At 36.6% G+C, this 21546-nt stretch overlaps 2 pseudogenes; both read left to right on the top strand.

Moving 5' to 3' along the window:
• LOC143680187 (CCA tRNA nucleotidyltransferase 1, mitochondrial pseudogene) overlaps window positions 1-12152 on the top strand; it is a 30345-nt pseudogene extending 18193 nt beyond the window's left edge.
• Window positions 12153-19578: 7426 nt separating this feature from the next.
• On the top strand, window positions 19579-20007 carry LOC143678854 (glia maturation factor beta pseudogene; annotated as a pseudogene).
• Window positions 20008-21546: the final 1539 nt, after the last annotated feature.

The raw sequence follows: 21546 nt of genomic DNA, 5'->3' as shown, positions 1-21546 counted from the left end.
TTCAGCACCCTGCAATAATGACATTCCTTTGTTCTTCCTCATGCAAAAACATTTTTAAAATGTGTACATTGTACATTTCACTATTATTATACACTCTAGGCATTCCTAGATTATACCATCTCGATCTTTACCACCTATCTTTCTTTCTGATTTCATTTATGTCCCCAGCCCTCCTCCGTCTATCATTCTCCCATGCAGCTTCATTCAGTGTTTTAACATAATTATATTACAGTTAGGTAGTATTGTGCTGTTCATTTCTGAGTTTTTGTATCCAGTCCTGCTGCACAGTCTGTATCCCTTCAGATCCAATTACCCAATATCTTACCCTATTTCTATCTCCTGATGGTCTCTGTTACCAAGGAAATATTCCAAGTTTATTCACTAATGTCAGTTCATATCAGTGAGGCCATACAGTATTTGTCCTTTTGTTTCTGGCTAATCACACTCAGCATAATGTCCTTAAGGTCCATTCATGTTGTTATATACTTCATAACTTTATTCTGTCTTACAGCTGCATAATATTCCATTTTATGTAAATGTCACAGTTTGTTTAGTCAACTCTCTGTGTATGTATGTATATATATATATATATATATATATATATATATTTTTTTTTTTTACATGGGCAGGCACCAGGAATCAAACCCGGGTCCTCTGGCATGGCAGGCAAGCATTCTTGCCTGCTGAGCTACCATGGTCCGCCCTAGTCAACTGTCTTTTGATGGACATTTTGACTGTTTCCATCTCTTGGTAATATTTAATAATGCTGCTATAAACATTGGTGTGTAAATGTCCATTTGTGTCCTTGGCCTCGTGTCCTTTGAGTAGAGACAGCATATAGATGGGTCCTGTTTTTCAATCCATTCTGCCAGATTAGGTCTTTTGATTGGAGACTTTAACCATTAACATTCAGTATTATTACTGCATGGGTAGTACTTTCTTCTACTATTTTGCCTTCTGGATTTTATATGTCATATCTAATTTTCCTTCGTTTTTACCTTTACTCATAGTCTTCCTTTCTACACTCTTCTCCACACCTCTCTCTTCTGTCTTCACATTTGTCTCTAGTGTTCCCTTTAGAATTTCTTGCAGAGCTGGTCTCTTGGTCACAAATTCTCTCAGTGATTTTTTGTCTGAAAATGTTTTAATTTCTCCCTCATTTTTGAAGGATGATTTTGCTGGATATAGAATTCTTGGTTGGCAGTTTTTCTCTTTTAATAATTTAAATATATTATCCCACTGTCTTCTTGCCTCCATCGTTTCTGCTGAGAGATATGTGCATAGTCTTATTGGGCTTCCCTTGTATGTGATGGATTGCTTTTCTCTTGTTGCTTTCAAGATCCTCTCTTTTTCTTTGACCTCTGACATTCTGATTAGTAAATGTCTTGAAGTATGTCTATTTGGATCTATTCTCTTTGGGGTACGCTGCACTTCTTGGATCTGTAATTTTAAGTCTTTCATAAGAGTTGGGAAATTTTCAGTGATAATTTCCTCCATTAGTTTTTCTCCTCCTTTTCCCTTCTCTTCTCCTTCTGGGACACCCACAACACATATATTCATGTGCTTCATATTGTCTTTCAATTCCCTGAGTCCCTGCTCACATTTTTCCATTTTTTTCCCTATAGTTTCCGTTTCTCGTCAGATTTCAGATGCTCCATCCTCCAGTTTTGAAATCCTATGTTCTGTCTCTCGAAATCTACCATTGTAGGTTTCCATTGTTTTTTTCATCTCTTCTACTGTGTCTTTCATTCCCATAAGTTCTGTGATTTGTTTTTTCAGACTTTCAGTTTCTTCTTTTTGTTCTTTCCTTGCCTTCTTTATATCCTCCCTCAATTCATTGATTTGGTTTTTGATGAGGGTTTCCATGTCTGTTCGTACATTCTGAATTAATTGTTTCAGCTCCTGTATGTCATTTGAATTGTTGGTTTGTTCCTTTGACTGGGCCATATCTTCTATTTTCCTAGTGTGATTTGTTATTTTTTGCTGGTGTCTAGGCATTTAATTACCTTAATTAGTTTATTCTGGAGATTGTTTTCACTTCTTTTATCTAGGGTTTTCTTGCTGGGTGAATTTGTTGTCTATCTGTTCTTTGACATTCCGTTCAGCTTTATCTGGACCTTTAGCTTAAGTTTTGTTTAACAGAGGAGAATTTTTCAGTTCTTGTTTTCTTGTTTCTTGCCCTGCTTGTGTGGTGCCTTCCCCATCCCCACACTTAGGAGGGTCTACTTAGATATTATAGACCCCAGCCAGATTTTCCCAGACCAAACTGGCCTCTTATCAGGAGGAAAGAGTCACCTGTGTCGGTTTTCCCTGAGGGAGAGACCCAGCAGGTTGAAAGACTTTCCTGTGAAGTCTCTGGACTCTGTTTTTCTTATCCTGCCCTGTGTGTGGTGCTTGTCTGACTGCAGGTCCCACCAGCATAAGATGATGTGGTGCCTTTAACTTTGGCAGACTCTCCCTGCTGGGGGCATGGTGGAGACAGAGGAGAGGTTGTAGGCTGGTTTTATTGGCTTCAAATTACCAAGCCCTGGGGTCTGAATTCCTTGATGGAGGGATTCCACCTGAGTTGGGCTTCCCCCCTCTCCTGGGGAAGGCACAGGCTCCAGACAAGCCCCCCAAAAGTGCTCAGTTCTGCCTATGCCTGGGGCAGTTGCAGCCTGAAAAGTCCTGCTGCTGTATCCAGAAGCAGTCAAGCCTTTGTAGATACACAGCCACAAAAACCTCTGTTTCCTTCTTTTTTTTTTTCCCTCTTTTTTTGTCAGTCCTGCCCCCTTGGCGCCCGGGCAAAAATGAGCAACCTCCTCTTTGATCAGGTTCACCTAAGCTGGGGGCCTATTTTTAGTAGTCAGAATTTGTTAATTAGTTCCACAATTGGCGTTTGATTGTACCCAGTCTCTGCTGCTGGTAAAGTCCTTTCCTTTCCCCTCTGTGAGGCAGCCTGTTGGGGAGGGTCACTGGCCGCCGCAGCTTTGGGAACTCATGGTTCTGAAGGGTGCTCGCAGCCGGTCCAGCTGGTCCAGACTGGGGTACGCTGTGTGTCTGGTCATTGACGTGGCCCCAGGAGCTGTTCTGTACTGTTTCTGGTTATTTAGTAGTTGTTCTGGAGAACAAACTAAAACGCGCACGTTATTAAGCCGCCATCTTGCCCCGGAAGTCTATGACATACATCTTAATTAAAAATACAGGGTATTCACTCCATCCTATTCTCCAGGGTCTGACTGCATAGACAGAAATAAAGAAATACTACTCTCTAAATCAACATGGCTAAACAGAATAAGAGGGCTTTATGAATTTGCTCCATTAAGGAGGAAGTGGCTGCAATAGCACTTATAATAGGTTGTACTTATGGAACTCCGCTGTCATTCTTCAGATCCTATTGGTCTCTGGCTAAACTGGTGGATTAAATGGAGACACAAAAGGCATGATTTTTCATAGGGACCACTGGCATCTCTTAAATCTTTGATATTTTCCGAAAACTCTACTATCATTTTGTGATTTAATGTTTCCTGAGATGCTCCCCTTGTTCTACTGTTTGGTTGGGAGGAAGAGTTGTCCCAGAGTCTTCTGATTTCCAACCATGATAGCCCTTATTTCATAGATCAGCGTTAGTGAGGGCATCTGCCTATTGTTGAGGATATCTATTTTAATTCTCTGATATTGGAGAAATAATTATAAGATGAGTGAACTTCTTGGGGCTTATTTTGTCATGACATCAGTTAGAACTTCATTTATCATCTCATATAAGCCCTTCTCAGACTGGTATGTTTCATGGGGGTATTATGGGTTCTACGAGTTAGTATTAATTAATATTCCCACAAAATTTGGGGGCACATTCAGATAAATGGCTGCAGGTTCATTTGGGCAAAGGTATGAAATTTAAAGGTCTTGATGCTTGAGCATTCTGGTTTACATCAAATATCTTTCTGCAAGGTCCTGCTATTCATTTTTATTTTTATTTTTGTGGTAAAAGGTCACTCAAAACCTCTTGATCTTGTCCCTGGAAGTTTCATTGGTCTATAAGCCATAATTACAGATCTCTGAGGGTCAGACCACTGATTACTACACATACTTAATTGTAGTTGCCAGTTATCTTCAGCTCCAATTAGGGGTTGGTTTAAGCTGTCCAAGTAGGTCACCAAGGTGACATGAGTCAGACTGGGATAGACTGAGGAGGAGAAACTATCAGAAATGTAAGGACAGGAAGACAAATTGTGGCTTTCTGGGGTGTTTGGAGTGAGGGAGAGAAAATCTTACAAAAGGGTCTTGGAAACCCTAAGAGGTCCCTGGACAACACTTTCAGAATTGCTGCTGTTTAAAATCTGCTTGAATTCTATAGCATGTGAATGTATTGCCAAGTCAACATATATGCAAACTTATATACATAGAAACATACATATATACCTATGTAAACTGACACATTTAAAGGTGCTGTCTTCTGATTTTTATAAAAGGCCAAAAAAAAAAAAAAAAGAGGTAGCGGAGTAATTGCACTTCTGTTTTTGCTAAAATTGTAGTATCTAATATTAATTGGGTGCTTCTATAAGTTAGGCAGTATGTCAAGTTTTTAACATACTTTACTGCTTTTAATCCTTTCCTGATTGAAAATTAATTTAAAAATTAATTAAATTTTAAAAATTTAGAAAGTTTTTTATATCCTTTCTCAATTCTAAAAACCATGATATTTTGGACTGAGGGAAAGTTCAAACTACTTAAGATTCTGAACATAAAGGTGACCAAGGCACTTGAAACACCAAAATGGTCTCTACTGATACTGAATTATTACTGTCTGAAAGGAATCTTTTTATTTTTTTAATTTCTTTAAAATTTTGATTGTGCCAACATTTACACAACACTAAATTTCCCATTTTGCAACTTTCATGATAAGTAAAATGAAGTAATATTAATGACATTCATAATATTGTACTATCGTCACTACCATCCATTACCCAAATTTTCCAGTAGAAACTTTGTATCCATTAAACAATAATCTCCCACCCCCTACCCTGCCCTCCTCCTGCCTTGGCTCCTGGCAACCTGTACTCTACTTTCTGTTGCTAGGAATTTGCTTATTCTCCATATTTCATATAAGTGAAATCATCCAATATTTGTCTTTTTTGTATGGCTTATTTCACTCAACATGATGTCTTCAAAGTTCATCCATGTTGTAGCGCTTATTAGAACGTCATTGCTTTTTTTTGCTGAGTAATATTCAATTGTATGTATATACATTTTGTTTATCCATTCATCAGTTGATAGACATGTGGGTTGCTTCCACTGTTTGGCTATGTGAACAAAGCTGCTATGAACACTGGAGTAAAAATATCTATTCAAGTCTCTGTCGGTATAAACCTAGTAGTGGAATAGCTGGGTCAGGTGATAATTCTATGGTGGACTTTCCAAGGAACCACCGAACTGTTTTCCACAAAGCCTGCACCATTTTACATATCCCCAACAATGTATGGAGTTTCCTGTTTCTCATTACCAAAACTTGTCATTTTCTATTTTCTTAATAACACCCATTGCAGTGGGTATGAAGTGACATCTCATTGTGGTTTTGAGCTGACTTTCCCTAATGGCTAAGGATGTGGAGATTCTTTTGATGTGCTTATTGGCCCTTTGTATATATTCTCTGTAGAAATGTCAGTTAAAGTCAGTTTTTAAATTGGGTTGTTTGTCTTTTTGTTGTTGGGTTGTAGCAGTTCTTCATATATTCTGGATATTAAACCCTTATCAGATGTATGTTTTCCAAATGTTTTCTCCCATTCTATAGGTTGTCTCTTCATCTTCTTGGTAATGTTCTTGGATGTGTGAAAGTTTTGATTTTTGATCAAATTCAATTTATCTATGTTTTTGCTTTTTTGCTTGTGTTTTTGGTGTCATACCTAAGAACTTGTTGCATAATGTAGGGTCCTGAAGATTTTCCCCTAACTTTTATTCTAAGAGTTTTATGTCTTTAGCCCTTATATTTAGGTCATTGATATATTTTGAATTAATTTTTGTATATGGCATGAGGTAGGGGTCCAATTTAATTATTTCCCAGCACAAATTGTTGAAGAGATTATTCTTTCCCCATTGAGTGGACTTGGCATCCTTTCGGAAAACTACTTGGGCCATAGATTGGGTGTGGGTTTATTTTTGAACTCTCAATTCTATTTGAGAATTTGGTTGTTTGTTTGTCTGTTTGGTTATTTGTTTGTCCTTATGTCAACTGCTTTTTTCTGTGTCTCCCTATATATATGTATTCCTATATCTATACATGTACATACACAGGCAGATATGTGATATGTGATATGTATATCATAGGTAATTTTGTTCACAGTTTTTGTGGGGGGTGCTGGTGCATGGGCTGGAAATCAAACCTGGGTCTCCTGCATGGCAGGCAAGAATTCTATCACTGAACTACTCATGCATCCCCACCACACTGTTTTGATTACTGTAGTTTTGTTGTAAGTTTGAAATCAGAAAGTGTGAATTTTCCAGATGTTTTTGCCTATTTGGGGCTCTTTGCTATTCCATATTAATTTGATTATAGGTTTTTCTATTTCTTCCAAAAAAGACTGCTGAAATTTTGATTGGAATAGCATTGGATTGCTTTGGGTAATATTGGCATCTTAACACTATTAAGTCTTCCTATCCATGAATGTGGGATGTCTTTCTATTTTTTTTGGGTTTTTAATTTCTTTCAGTAATATTTTGAAGATTTTCTTTTACATGCTAGATCAAATTTACTCCTAGATATTTTGTTCTTTTAGACACTATTGTAGATAGACTTGTCTTTTTGACTTCCTTTTCAGGTTGTTCACTGCTGGTGCACAGAAACACGATAGATTTTTTCACATTGCTTTGTACCCAGCTACTTTGTTGAATTTGTTAACTCTAGTAGCTTTCTTTAGACTTCCTAGACATTCTATATATAGGAGGATTATGTCATTTATAAATAGAAGTAGCTTTACATCTTCCTTTACAATATAGATGTCTTTTATTTCTTTTACTTGGCTAATTTCTCTGGCTAGAACTTCCAGTGCAATATTGAATAGCAGAGGTTAAGTGGACATACTTGTCTTGTTCTTGATCTTATAGAGAAAGCTTTCTGTCTCACCATTGCGTGTGATTTTTGTTGTGGGTTTTTTACAAATACTCTTCATCATATTTAGGCAATTCCTTTTTATTGCAATTTTACTGATTTTTTTTTTTTTTTTGGTCAAGAAAGGATGTGGATATTGTCAAATACCTATCCTATGTTGATTGAAATAGCCATGTGTTTTTTCTCCTGCATTCTTGCAATGTGATGTAGTATATTGATTGTTTTTTTTGATGTTGAATCATCTTTGCATTATGGGATAAATCCCACTTTTTCATAGTATGCAATCTTTTCATATGCTGTTGGATTTGGTTTGCTAATATTTTGTTGAGGAGTTTTACATCCATATTCATAAGGGATTCATAAGGGATACTGTAATTTTTTTTCTTATGATGTCTTTATCTGGCTTTGATATTAGGTTAATGCTGGCCTCATAGAATATGTTTGGAAGTGTCCCTTCCTTTTCAATTTTTTTGAAAGTAATTGGTGTTAATTCTTCCTTGAATGTTTGGTAAAATTCACCAGTGAAACATATGGTCTTGGACTTTTCTTTGTTGGGAATTTTTGATTACTGATTCAATCTTTTTACTTGTTATTGTTCTGTTAGGATTTTCTGTTCTTCTTGAGTCATCTTATTTAAGACTACTTCTTAAATAATCTGCATGTTTCTAGGAATTTGTCCATTTTGTCTAGGTTATCTAATTTGGTGATGTGCAATTGCTCATAGTACTCTCTTTTAATCCTTTTAATTTCTGTAAGCTCAGTTGTAGTAATTTCCCCTCCTTTCATTTCTGATTTTAGTTGTTTGCATGCTCTCTCTTATTTCTTTATCAGCCTAGCTAAAGACTTGTCATTCTTATTGATCTTTTCAAAGAATTAACTTTTGGTTCCATTGATTTTCTCTATTGCTTTTTTTTTTCTTTTTGCATGGGCAGGCTCCAGGAATCGAACCTGGGTCTCTGGCATAGCAGGCAAGTATTCTACCACTAGGCCACCATTACACCAACCTCTCTCACTGCTTTTTTCCCCCCCTCTATTGCTTTTTTTTAGTCTCACTTTCTAATCTTTGCTATTTCCTCCTTCTGATCACTTCAGGTTTAGTTTTCTCTTCTATTTCTATTTCCTTTGGGTGTGAAATTAGGTTACTGATTTAAGATCTTTTTTTTTTTAAACATAAGCATTTACAATGATAAATTTCCCTCTGAGCACTGTCTTTTTTGCATCACCTACAGTTAGTATGTCATGTTTTCATCTTAATTTGTCTTGAGGTATTTTCTAATTTCCTTTGTGATTTCTTCTTTAATCCAGTCTTTTTTGATAGTATATTGTTTAATTTCCACATATTTTAAAATTTTCCAGTTTTCTTCCTATTATCAATTTCAAGTTTCTTTCCATTTTGGTTAAAGAATATAATATGTATGATTTCAATGCTTTTGAAGTTATTGAAGCTTGTTTTGTGACCTAACATAAGGTCTATATTAGAGAATGATCCATTTGCACTTGAGAAGGATTCATAGTGACCTCTTCTTGGGTGAAATATTCTATATAATTCTGTTAAGTCTAGTTGGTATGATATTGTTCAATTTCCCTATTTCCTTATTTATATTGTTTTACATGTTCAATTCATTTATTAAAGTTGTATATTGCAGTCTCATACTATTAATGTAGAGCCATCTATTCTTCCTTCAGTTTTGTAAATGTTTGCTTTATATATTGTGGCCCCTTTTTTTAGGTTCAGAGATGTTTATAATAGTTATAACTTCTTGTTGAAATGACCCTTTTATCAATGTATAGTGTCATTCTTTGTCTCTTGCAAAAATTTTTGACTTGAAGCCTATAGTATCTGATCAAATAACTACCTCAATTCTCTTTTCGTTACTGTTTGCGTGGAATATGTTTTTCATTCTTTCACTTGGAAACTACTTTTGTCTTTGAATTTAAAGTGAGTCTCTTGTAAACAGTGTATAGTTGGGCCATGCTTTTTAATCCATTCTGCCCAATTGTGCCTTTCTATTTGTTTATTCCATTTACATTTAAAGTAATTACTGATAAAGCAGAACTTATTTCTGCCATACTTTTATTTAGTGTTTATAAGTCATATTTTCCCCCCTTTTTTCACTGCTGTCTACTTCTGTGTGCAGTTGACTTTTTGTAGTAAATCATTTTGAGTCCCTTCTCATTTCCTTCTGTATATATATTTCAGATTTTTTTTGTGCATAACATGGGGATGAAATTTATCATCCTAAATCTATAAAAATCTCATTTTGTTTGATACCAATTTAACTTCAAAAGCACATACAAGCTATGCTCCTATACTCTCTATTTTCACCTGCTTTAGGTTGTTCTTGTTACAAATTACATCTTTACACATTGTGTACCCAACATCATGGATTTATAATTAGTTTTTATATATTTGTATTTTAGATCAGGTAGTAAATAAAGAGTGGAGTTACAATCCAAAATACAATACCACATATTTTTATTTATCCATCTAGTTACCTTTATTAGACATCTTTTTTTGCTTCTTATGGCTTCAGACTCCCGTGTAGCACCCTTTCCTTTCAACCTGAAACTAACGTTAGCATTTCTTGTAGGGTGGGAATAGTGATGATGAACCCTTTTTCTGTTTACCTGGGGATGTCTTACTGAGGTAAGGTCATTTTTTGAAGGACAGTTTTGCCAGATGTAGAATACTTGCTTGGCAATTTTTCTTTCATCACTATAAATATGTCATCCTATTACCTTCTCATCGCCATGGTTTCTGATGAGAAATCCTCATTTAAACTTATTGAGGCTCCTTTGTTTATGACAAGTTACTTCTGTCTTGCTGCTTTCAGAATTCTCTTTGTCTTTGGCACTCAACAGTTTGACTATAATGTGTCTTAGCAGGAATCTCTTTGGGTTTATTCTATTTGGAGGTTGTTGAGCTTCTTGGATCCATGTCCTGTGTTAAATTTGGAAGGTTTTCATTATTTAAATATCCTTTCTGCCTCTTTCTTGCTCTCTTTTCCTCCTGGGACTGCCATAATGCATCTATTGGTAGGCCTGATGGTGTTCCATAGGTCTCTTAGGCTCTGTTCACTTCATTCTTTTTTTCTTTCTGTTCCTCACACTGGATAATTTCAAATGTCCTATCAAGTTGCTGATTCTTTCTTTTTCCAGCTCCAAGCTGCTGTTGAAACTCTCTGGTATATTTTGTACAGCATTTCAGTTACTGTACTTTTTGCTCCAGTATATCTGTTTGGTGCCTTTTTATAATTTCTATTTTTTATTTTGAAACTCTCATTTTGTTCATATAATGTTTTCCTGGTTTCCTTTAGTTCTTTGTCTGTATTTTCATTGAGCTCTTGGAGCATGTTTAAAACAGTTTTTCAATTGTTTATTTTTATTGTGAAAAATAACATATATACAAAAGAGCAATACATTTCAAAGCACACTGCAACAATTAGTTGTAGAACAAATTTCAGAGTTTGGTATGGGTTGCAGTTTCACATTTTAGGTTTTTCTTTCAAGCTGTTCTAAGACCCTAGAGAATAAAATAAATATCAGTATAATGATTCAGCAGTCATACTCATTTGTTAAATCCTATCTTCTCTGTTAACTCTATCTTCTCCTTTGACCTTTCTCCCAATCTTTAGGGGTATTTGGGCTATGCTTATTCTAACTTTTTCATGTTGGAAGGGGCTATCAATAATATGGGATGGGGTATGGAACTAGCTGATGTTCTACAGAGGATGGCGCCTCTGCATTTCAGGGTTTATCTGGCCTAGGAAGCTATCTGGAGTTTGTAAGTTTCTGGAAATTAATCATAGTGCATGAAATCTTTGTAGAATCTCAGATAAAGCCCTAGATGTTCTTTAGGGTTGGCAAGAATGGTTTTGGTTGGGGTTTGGCAAACCATGATAAGTAGAAATGAATAGGTAAAGCTTGCCTAGGAGTAGAAAAGTAGCCTCTCAACTCTATTTGAACTTTCTCAGCTACTGATACCTTATTTGTTACAATTATTTTCCCCCTTTTGGTCAGGATGGCATTGTTGATTCCCTGGAAGTCATAACCCACATCGCCAGAGAGACTTTCACTCCTGGGTGTCATGTCCCACATAAGGGGGAGGATAATGATTATCCTTGGAGAATTGAGCTTAGAGATGGGAGAGGCCAAATCTGAGCAACCAAAGAGGTCCCCTGGAAGTAACTCTTAGGCATAACTATAGATAGGCTAAGCTTCTCTGATACATAAATAAACTTCATAAAAGCAAACCTCAAGATCAAGAGCTTGGCCTATTGACTTGGGAGTCCTTAATGTTTCAGATGGTATCAGGGGCATGCCAAACAGAATATAAGAAGATTGTCTTCAAAGTTTAAGATATTTCAGTTTTTATGGGAGAATGGTAGAAACCCCTGGTCACTTAAGATCCTGAGACTTTGGTAGCAATTCAGAAAATGCAAAAGGATTAGCTAGAATATCAGGAGACAGGATTTGGGTGAAACAAACAAACAAAAATTCTTATTGGTAACCATATAAATCACTTGATTCACCTTACCTATGACTTTAATATAGATATATAGGTTTACCTGCTATTGAAATTTAGAAGAATTTAACAAAGTCAATAAACATGTTGAAGGTTTTCCACCAAAGCCACTAGTTCTGTTGGCTTCAGCTTCATTATTTAAAGTACAGGATGATGTCACAAAATTGGAGTGGAGGTTGAAGATTTCAAAAGAAGAGAAAAATCTTGGTTTATATATAGTTAAAAATAAGAAGGATTTAATTTTAGCAACAGATAGTTCAGAACCATTAAAATCATACCAGAACTTCATTATAGATTCTAGGGAACTTGAAGTGACTACTCATGCATGTGAGCTACTGAAGTATCAAGGAGAGCATTGTCCACCAAAAGAACTGCAGCACTGTCTATTCTTCCATTTCCTGTAGGTGACCATGACATCAGAAAACTGGGCATTTCTTTGGGAAAAGAAATTGGGACTCTCTTGTAACTGTTGTGGGAACAGTGGAAAAAAAGTGATTACCAAATGGAAAAGATGAACTTTTGAGTTACATAAAGAAGAACTAAAACTGAAGAGAGCTAGCCACTAAAAAAGTGGAAATTTTTGGTAAGACTACCTTTTTCTATCTCCCCTTTAATGAGATCTAAGAGACTTGAATAAATAGCAGAATAAAAGCCAGCTTAGGAGGACTGCTTTAGAAGAATACAGTGTTATTTTGTGAGATATAAACAATTTTAGGCATTAGACTGAAGTCTGCCTCTTAATCTGATTTATACCACCAGTTGATGTCCCCTCTCTTTATCTAGGTCTTTTTTGTTTGTTTGTTTTTTTGCATAGGACAGTACTAAGGTTGACCCTAAAGAGTGATCAACAAATTCCGGTGTTCAGATAGAGTTTTCATTGTCATACCGCTTGTTTCCATTTTCTGGTTTAGCTGCCTGGGAAAATTCATGATACTTCCAGAGCCACTTGTCTTGGCATATGTAGATTTTTTTTCTTTAAATTAGTGTTATTTGTTATTATTGTTTGTTATTTATGTTTACAGTTATGCTGATTTATATTATTTATGATGCTAGTTTCATTACTATAATTATACTGAAACCAGATTTGAGCTATTTATCCATTTTTGCGAGTTTGTATATAAGGCAGGATAACATAAGCAATATAAATTCACGTTTAACATAGGTGAATAATAGCACATAAATACATCATGAGAATATATTCATGAGAACACTTAAGTGATTGTTCGCAGTTGTGGGGAACATAATGTATATTTTTTTCTGGGGGGAGCATAATATTTTAAGAACAAGGTAACATTTCTGTGAGATTAAAGTTGTTTAATCCCTTTTTCTGTGAAATTGCCAAATCAATTGCAGATCCATTAATAGATTGCTAGGGACCACCACTGGTTTGAAACCCATCGAGGAAAGATCACTACCTATGCTTTATTGCTGGAAGAGGGGGTCAGGAGTCCCTTTTTCTGATGGTAGCAGAGGTTGGTTCATGAGCTTTAAGGAAAGAAGTCATTTGCATAACATAAAAGTGCAAGGTGAAGCAGCAAGTGCTGAGGTAGAAGCTTCAGTAAATTATTCAGAAGATCTGGCTAAGATAATTGATGATAGTGGCTATACTAAACAACAGATTTTCAGTGTAGACAAAACAGCCTTCTAATTGGAGAAAGATGCCATCTATGAATGTTTTAGTTTGTAAAGCTGTTGGTATGCAATAGACCAGAAATGGAATGGCTTTTTAAAAAGCAAATTTACAATTCTAAGGGCATAAAAACATCCAAGTCACCAATAAGAGGTTACCTTCACTCAGACAAAGCTGTAGCTGTCCGGAACCCCTCTGTCAGCTGGGAAGGCACTTGCCTGGCATCTGCTGGAGTCTTTGGCTTCTGGACACCGCTGTCTGCTGGGAGGGCACATGGTGATGTCTGATAGCTTTCTCTCCCAGCTTCTTCAGCAGCTTTTCCCCAAAGGTCTCTGGCTGTGTGGGCTCTGTTGGTTCTTAGCTTTTTCCAAAATGGTTCCCTCTTAAAGGACTCCTGTAAGCAACTTCACCTTGAATGGGTGGAGACACAGATCCATGAAAACTATAATCAATAGTTACCACCCACAATTGGGTGGGTCATATCTCTATGGAAACAATAAAAAAGATCCCACCCAGTCATATTGAATGAGGATTAAAGGACATGGCTTTTCTGGGGTACATAATAGCATCAAACTGGCACAATGACTTTCATAGTTAGAGAGGAGTTTCAAAGGACAGGCTCATGCTCTTGTCAGGGGCTAATGCAGCTGGTGACTTTAAGTTGAAGTAATGCTCATTTACTATTCCAAAAATCCTGGGGTCCTTAAGAATTATGCTAAATGAATTCTGCCTGTGCTCTATAAATGGAGCAACAAACTTCATTTTGCATTGTCTTATTTTGAGAAATTGCCTCAGTACCCCAAACTTCAGCAACCACCACTCTGGTCAGTCAGCAGCCATCAACATCAAGGCAAGACCTTCTACCAGCAAAAAGATTATGAGTCAGTGAAGGCTCAGGTGATGGTTAGCATTTTTTAACAATAAAGTATTTTTAAATTAAGGTATGCACCTTGTTTTTGCACATAGTAGACTACAGTATAGTGTAAACATAACTTTTATAGGCACTGGGAAACCAAAAAATTCATTAGACTCGCTTTATTTGTCTTTTTTTTTGCTGTTGGTCTGGAACTGAACGAGCAATATCTTTGAGGTATGCCTGTATGTCTCTGTACTGAGTAGCTACATTTTTATCTTTAAGATAATGTGGTTTCACAACCTCAGTACTATTGGCATTTTGGGTGGATTTGTTGTTTTGGGGGCTATCTTGTGTATAGTAAGATGCTCCTGGCCTGTACCCACTAAGTGTTAGTAGCACCTCCACCTCCGTTTCACAAGTTGTGACACTCAGAAGGTCTCCAGACATGGCCAAATATTCCGCTGAGGGCAAAAATCTCCCCCATCCTTACTGACCCTGTCGAGAACCACTGATGTAGATTTGCTAGTGTGTTGGTGTAAACATGACCTATGGAACTCTTTTTTTAAAATTTATTTTTTATTAGAGAAGTTGTAGGTTTGTGGAAAATATAAGTTCCCATATACTCCTCCTCAAATGCAGAGTTTTCCTTATCAGTAATACTTTGCGTTAGTGTGGTGCCTTCATTATAACTGATGAGACAATATTATTGTATTATTAACAATAATCCATAGTTTACATTAAGTTTCACAGTTTGTGCTGTATGGTCCTATTTGTTTTTTTAAAAAATTTTTTCCAGTCTCACATATGCAACCTAAAATCTCTCCTTTTAACCACATTAAAATATATAGTTCAGTAGTTTTAATTACATTCAAATATTCTGCTACCATCACCACCATCCATTACCAAAGCTTTTTCATCATCCTGAACAAAAATTGTACTAATTAAGCATTAACTTCTCATTCCCTACTGCCATCCTGATCCCAGTAAGCTGTGTCTAGTTTCTCACTCCATGAATTTGCTTTTCTATTTATTTCATATCAGTGAGCTCATATCATGGCCTGAGGAATTCTTTCATAATCATCTAGAAGAAATATCTATTTAGTTTGCTAGGGATGTTATGACAGATACCATAAACTGGGATCTTCAAAAATCCCATTTACAAGTGAGTTCATACCCACCAGACTAGACCTTAAGACTTGAACATGTCTTTGTGGTAGACATGATTTGATATACCATAGGGTCCCTTCTGAATTGTCCTTGGCCTCTCCTTTTTTCCAGTGAATGAATCATAGCTTTCCTTCTACTTCTTCTACATGCTGAGTAGCTATCACTTCATATGTTTCATTTTATTATGATTATTTGTTCACATATACATCTCCTTCACTAGCTTGTGAACAGTAACTGTTTTACGCATTTATGTATGCTCTCTAGAGTCTAGTGGAGTGATTGGCATGCAGTAAGCCCTCTAAAAATGTATGTTCAATTGAACTGAAGCATGGAGTAGTGGTTTGTTCAATTGTTTGATGTTTGTGGCACACATTTTAATGCTAGAATTTTGAGTGGCACACTTAAAGGAATTACATATCTTGAAGTAGCTTGAAACAAGTCAGTAGTGATTAAACTCGATCATTACAGCACGTGACAGTGTCTACTAAATTATTCAGAGTTAAGGATGGATTCACATGGTTATCCTTTTGTTTTCTTTACTGTCCCAACCAGGCTGGCTAATATATATAAGAACAAGATTCTTACATTGCCCAATGTACATGCCCAGCACTTAGTCCTTACATGGCCCAATATACATGCCAGGTGCTTAGTCCTTGGCCTTCTTTTCTTTGACCTCATATTTTACTACTTTCTCCCCATTACCTATCCATCATGCACAGACACACTGGTCTCATGTTCTTCGACATACCAGGCCCTTTACTGCCTCAAGGCCTTTGCATTTGACTTTCTTTTTCCCAGGGATGCTCTTACAGCAAATAGCTATGCAACTTGCTTCGTCCCCCTTTCAAGCCATTACTCAACTGTCACCTTTTCAGTGAGATCCATTCCTGAGTACTCCACTTAAAATTGCATTCTCTCAACACTTCATCAGTGTACCTGCCTTAGTTTTCACTATCACACATATTCTCAAATAAAATGCATCTTACTTAATTTTGTTTATTGTCTGACTCATTACACTAGTATGTAAGTTTTATGATGGAGGAGTTTAAAAATTTTTAGTAAGAAAAATTTCAAATGTACATAATAGTGAAATGAAGCTCCTTATAACTTTTACCCAGGTTCTCTAATTATTAAGATGGTGCTTTATTGCTTCATCTATCTTCATTCCCCCCTCATTATTTTTTTTCCTTTCCTCTTTTCTTTTCGCAGATGAAATATTGAAAAGAAAATCCAAACCTCATACGCTTTCAACCTCTACATCCACTACACACTGCAAATTACATCTTTAAAAATTATGAATATTTTCTTATATAGCCATAATGCTATTATTAAACAAAATGCAGTTAACAATAATAGGAAAAATACTTTTTCTTTTTTTGTACACTACTGTATTCCCAATGCCAGGAACATACAAGCTCACAATAAATATTTGTTTCATGATAAATCTTTCTTTAGCTACAGATTAACATCATACCAAACTTCTTACCTCTGATTTTGATTAAGTTGTATCTCAAGTTATCATACCTGCTCAGGAAAACTTTCTGAATGTAAAATAATATTTCCTTATTTGTGAAAAATATTTATTGTCATATTTGGCAGCTCACCCCTGTGAGAGGTTTGATAACCACTCTTATAGAGTATTGCAAAGCAACTTCCATGTTAGAAGCGGTTTTAACCACCATAATTTTTTTCTCTCTGCATTCTACTCTGTTCTGTTATCATGAAGAGCAAAACTCTCAAAGTTCTCTGCTCAAAGTAGGGTTTAACGATTGCTTGTTGAATGGAAATGGCCTTGGGAAATTCTAACTGGCATTCACTCTAGAGCCTGCTAATTGCTAGTGAAGAATCTTTCTGTAATTGCCACTGAAGATTCAGCTTGAGCATAGGTAGACTCAAAAGACTCAGACTAGTCAGGAAGGGAGGTGCATAGACATGGCTCCCTCTGTTCCAAGAGAAAGAGCTCATCCTACATTTTTTTATGTGGGAAACTTTTCCTGCAGATGGTTATTTGACTCCTGCCAGGCCAGGTCCTTGATAAACTATTGCCAGAGGGGAAAGTGAATTTTTAAGAGGACTTTATGAGTCTCAGGAGAATCTACTCTCTGAAGATACCAAGTTTTGCTCTAGCCTTACCACCCAAGTGTGGTCTCTACACCTGCTGTATCAGCTCTATCTTGGTTTTCTGGCTGCTATGACAAATACCACATACTGGGTTGTTGTAACTACAGGACTTTGTTGGCTCCTGGTTTCAGAGGCTAGAAGGTTTGCTTCCTCCATGTGTTTGTAGCATTCTGGATGCCCAGCAATCTTTGGATTCCTTGGTTCTCCTATCATGCAGCAATATCCTCACCTTTCTCTTCTGGGTTCCATTGACCTTAGGCTTTCACTCCCATAGCTTTTTCTCTATGGACTCCTCTATAAAGCCTCTCATAGTAGGATAAAGACCCATCCTGATTTAACTGGCCACATTTAAACTAAAAATAATATTTTCAAAAGGTGTAGATTAAGGTTAAAATGATGGTTTATTGTTCTGGGGTACATAACTCCATCTGCCACAACATCACTTAGGAGTTTGTTAGAAATGCAGAATCTCAGCCCTCACTCCAGATCCATTGAATTAGAACCTTCATTTCTACTTTTGGCTAAACCATGTTAAGAACTGTGCTAAAAGCTGGGTATTCAACAGTGAACAAAAAGGATATGCTCTCTGCTCTCGTCCTCATGAAATTTACAATGTTTGGTGTGTGTGTATATATGTGTCTGGAGATTATATGTGTGTGTGTTTAGGTATGTGGGGAGAGAAGATATTGATTAAAGAATTAGACAGGAAAGGTAAAGGGACATTACTAGTTGAAATGGGAATAAAAATAATACCTACTTCAGTATCAAGACCTGTAAATTGCTCTCTCTGTACAGTGGCTACTGGCACCAGTCCCCACTCTTGCTGCAGTCTGCCACAGGGTCCAGTCCCTGGCTAGCTGCTGGTGACAGAAAGGAATCTAAGAATCTTTTCCAAGAACAATCACTGATCACAGCATTTGAATAGTGAATTCAGATCACTGGTTCCTGGCTCTGAGGGAAGCTGTTTCAACCTGCCTCTGACAAATGTGGCAGCAGCCATTGCTTCAACCCCACCCCAGCCAAGGTGCAGCTTCTGTAGTTTCAGTCCTTTCTGCATAGGGGCAGAGGTGGTGGAGATTTAAAGGTGCAGTGCTTCCTCAAGGCTGTAGGGGACAATTGGCTGAAGAGCTGTATTTTCTGGGTAGGCCACAAAAGCTAAGCTCTGGGAAACCACTGGAGAAGCTTTTGGAGCCCTTCTTGATGTCCTCCTCAGGGCACTTTGGAGCCAATCAGTGCCCCTTCAAGGGTCCCTGGTCCTGTTTTGGTTTGGAAAGTCCTCTTTGGGGTGACAGTCCTATCTGGGATGACCTTCCTTTCAGAATTTTCCTTGCAGGCAAAAGCAGCATGAGACAATGAAAGGAGCTTGCAAAAGTATAGACGTAGACAGTCTGGGACAAAGGCCTGTTGGTATCAAATACCTAGAGAGGGAGGTCTGTCTCCTGGGAAACAAAGGGGATGACCAAAGTCCTTTAAAATTCTTTAAACTAACTCTAAAACAACAAGCAAAAGTCCAGGACATGAAAGAGGCCCAGAGAGACTAGGGAAGCCCTGCACACTGCATTTGCCTTGGGAAGACCTTCCTGATAGGAGGACTTAAGCTCAAGAAAATCTGGTCTTATTCCCAACTGGTTACAAAACTAAGGAATAGACATCCTAGGGCATAAATCCCAGAGATAACATTTTAAAATATCAAAATGTTCAGTGTACAGCAAAAGAGACAAGACGAGCAAACATGAAATGATTGCCCATCCAAAGGACAAGAATGAAAATACACAAAACACTGAGGAAGATAGATATGTGAACATAAACAAAGTCTTTTATAAAAAATTACCTTAAAATGCTCAAGGAGATGAAGGAAAGTATAGAGAAAGAACTAAAAGATATCAGGAAAACAATGAATGAAGAATATGAAATTCTGAGTAAAGAGAAAGAAATTTTACAAAGAAATTAAAGAGAACTATTGGAGTTGAAGACCACAGTAAATGAAATGAAAAAATGCTCAGGAGGGTTTCAAGAGGAGATTGGAGCTGGAAGAAGAAAGAATTAGTGAACTTGAAGACAAGGCTCTTGAAATAAGTGAGGCTAAGAAGCAGAAAGAAAAAAAAGAATCATTAAAAGTGAAAACAGGCCAGGGCAGGAAGGGAAGTAGCCTCTGTGCTATTCTTAAAGGGACCCAAGGAAAGGTGAGAAGGAAAATGAGTGAGTCTTTGGTGCTTTGTGATATTGCTGAAGATTTAGTGGAAAAACTGAAAAAGTTTCATTTTCACAAAGAAATGTACACCACTGCCATTATAATGAAGATTGACAAGGATAAACTCCTGGTGGTACTGGATGAAGACCTTGAGGGCATTTCATTAGATGAACTAAATGACGAACTACCTGAATGACAATCTTGCCTTCATTATCTATAGTGATAAATATCCACATGATGTTGGAAAAGTTTCATATCCTTCCTACTTTATTTTCCCCAGTCTGTTGGATGTAAGCCTGAACAACATATGATGTATGATGGGTGTAAGAATAAGCCAGTTCAAACAGCTGAATTAACCAAGGTATTTGATATAAGAAATACTGATGACCTGCCTGAAGAATGGATATGTAAGAAACTTGGATTTTTCCACTAATTTGAACTTCTGTGTTTCTCAGGTATTTATGTATTAACCTGACCATACAGGAACCAGGTATAAATACTTACTTATGCCTGAAAATGCACTGATTTTTATTTTATAGTTTTGTTTCCTTTTCCAGTAAAGAAAAATTCTTCATTTGTGTAAAGTTTGAACAAAGAGGAAATTATCTTCTTAGTAACAAAACTTTGCAAAGTGCTTCCTTATATTTGTAATTTTTAGATGGACTATTTCTCTCCAGGAATTTTTGCACTCTTGTGACTAATTTCTATAATATATGGTTCAGAATTTGTTACTATTTACAGTTACCCTTGGAAAGTGGATATTAAATTGTGATAGACAACAGTTATTTCCTTTGGGCAAGTACTGGATATTAACAGTTTATATGTGAAAATAGAGTATTGTCACTTGTCAAATCTTTGAAGTTAATTTCTGGTTAAAGGTGAGTAATTTTTAGCTATGAATAATAATTTACTGTTGTGTAATTTGCATTACAAGTACATTTTTCATCAATTCATACCTTCTTTGGTTCCCTATATCTTTTTAAAATGCATTTTTATTGATAAATCTTCACACACATACATTTTATACATGTTATAGAATCAGTGGTTCACAATATCATCACATAGTTGTGTATTCATCACATGGTTATTTTTTAGAATATTTGCATCACTCCAGAAAAATCAATAAAAAGGAAAAAAAAAACCTCATACATACCATACCCCTTATCCTTCCCTCTCATTGACCACTAGTATTTCCATCTACCCAATTTATTTTACCGTTTGTCCCCCCTACTATTTATTTATCTTTATCCATATATTTTTACTCATCTGTCCATACCCTGGATAAAAAGAGCTTCATATTCAAGGTTTTCACAATCACAAAGTCACATTGTATTAGTTATATTTTCATGCAATCATCTTCAAGAATCAAGGCTACTGGAGCACAGCTCAACAGTTTCATGTATTTCCCTCCCACCACTCCAATATACTATAAAGTAAAAATGGATATCTATATAATGCAAAAGAATAACCTCCAGGATAACCTCTTGACTGTTTGAAATTCCTCAACCACTGAAACTTTGTCTCATTTCACTCTTCTCTCTTTCAGTTCCTTGATGCTAGGACTTGGCTCATCCTGGGATTTCTGTCCCACATTGCCAGGGAGATTTACACTCCTGGGAGTCACGTCTCATATAAGGGTGGGCAGTGAGTTCACCTGCTGAGTTGGCTTAGAGAGAGAGGCCACATCTGAACAACAAAAGAGGTTCTCTGGGGGTGACTCTTTGGCATAATTTTAAGTATGCTCAGCCTATCCTTTTCAGGAATAAGTTTCATAGAGGTGAACCCCAAGATTGAGAGTTCAACCTATTGATTTTGTTGTCCCCAATTCTTGGAAGAATATCATAAGTTCTCCAAATGGGGAAGTTGAATAGTTCCTCCTTTCTCCCTATTCCCCCAAGGGGACCTTGCAAATACTTCTTTATTCACTGCCCAAATTACTCTGGGATATATTGGGGCATCACACAAACCTGGA

Source organism: Tamandua tetradactyla, chromosome 4 (genome assembly GCF_023851605.1).
Source record: "Tamandua tetradactyla isolate mTamTet1 chromosome 4, mTamTet1.pri, whole genome shotgun sequence".
Classification (NCBI taxonomy): domain Eukaryota; kingdom Metazoa; phylum Chordata; class Mammalia; order Pilosa; family Myrmecophagidae; genus Tamandua; species Tamandua tetradactyla.
Note: the sequence above shows the minus strand (reverse complement) of the source record. Positions and strands in the feature narration are given on the sequence as shown.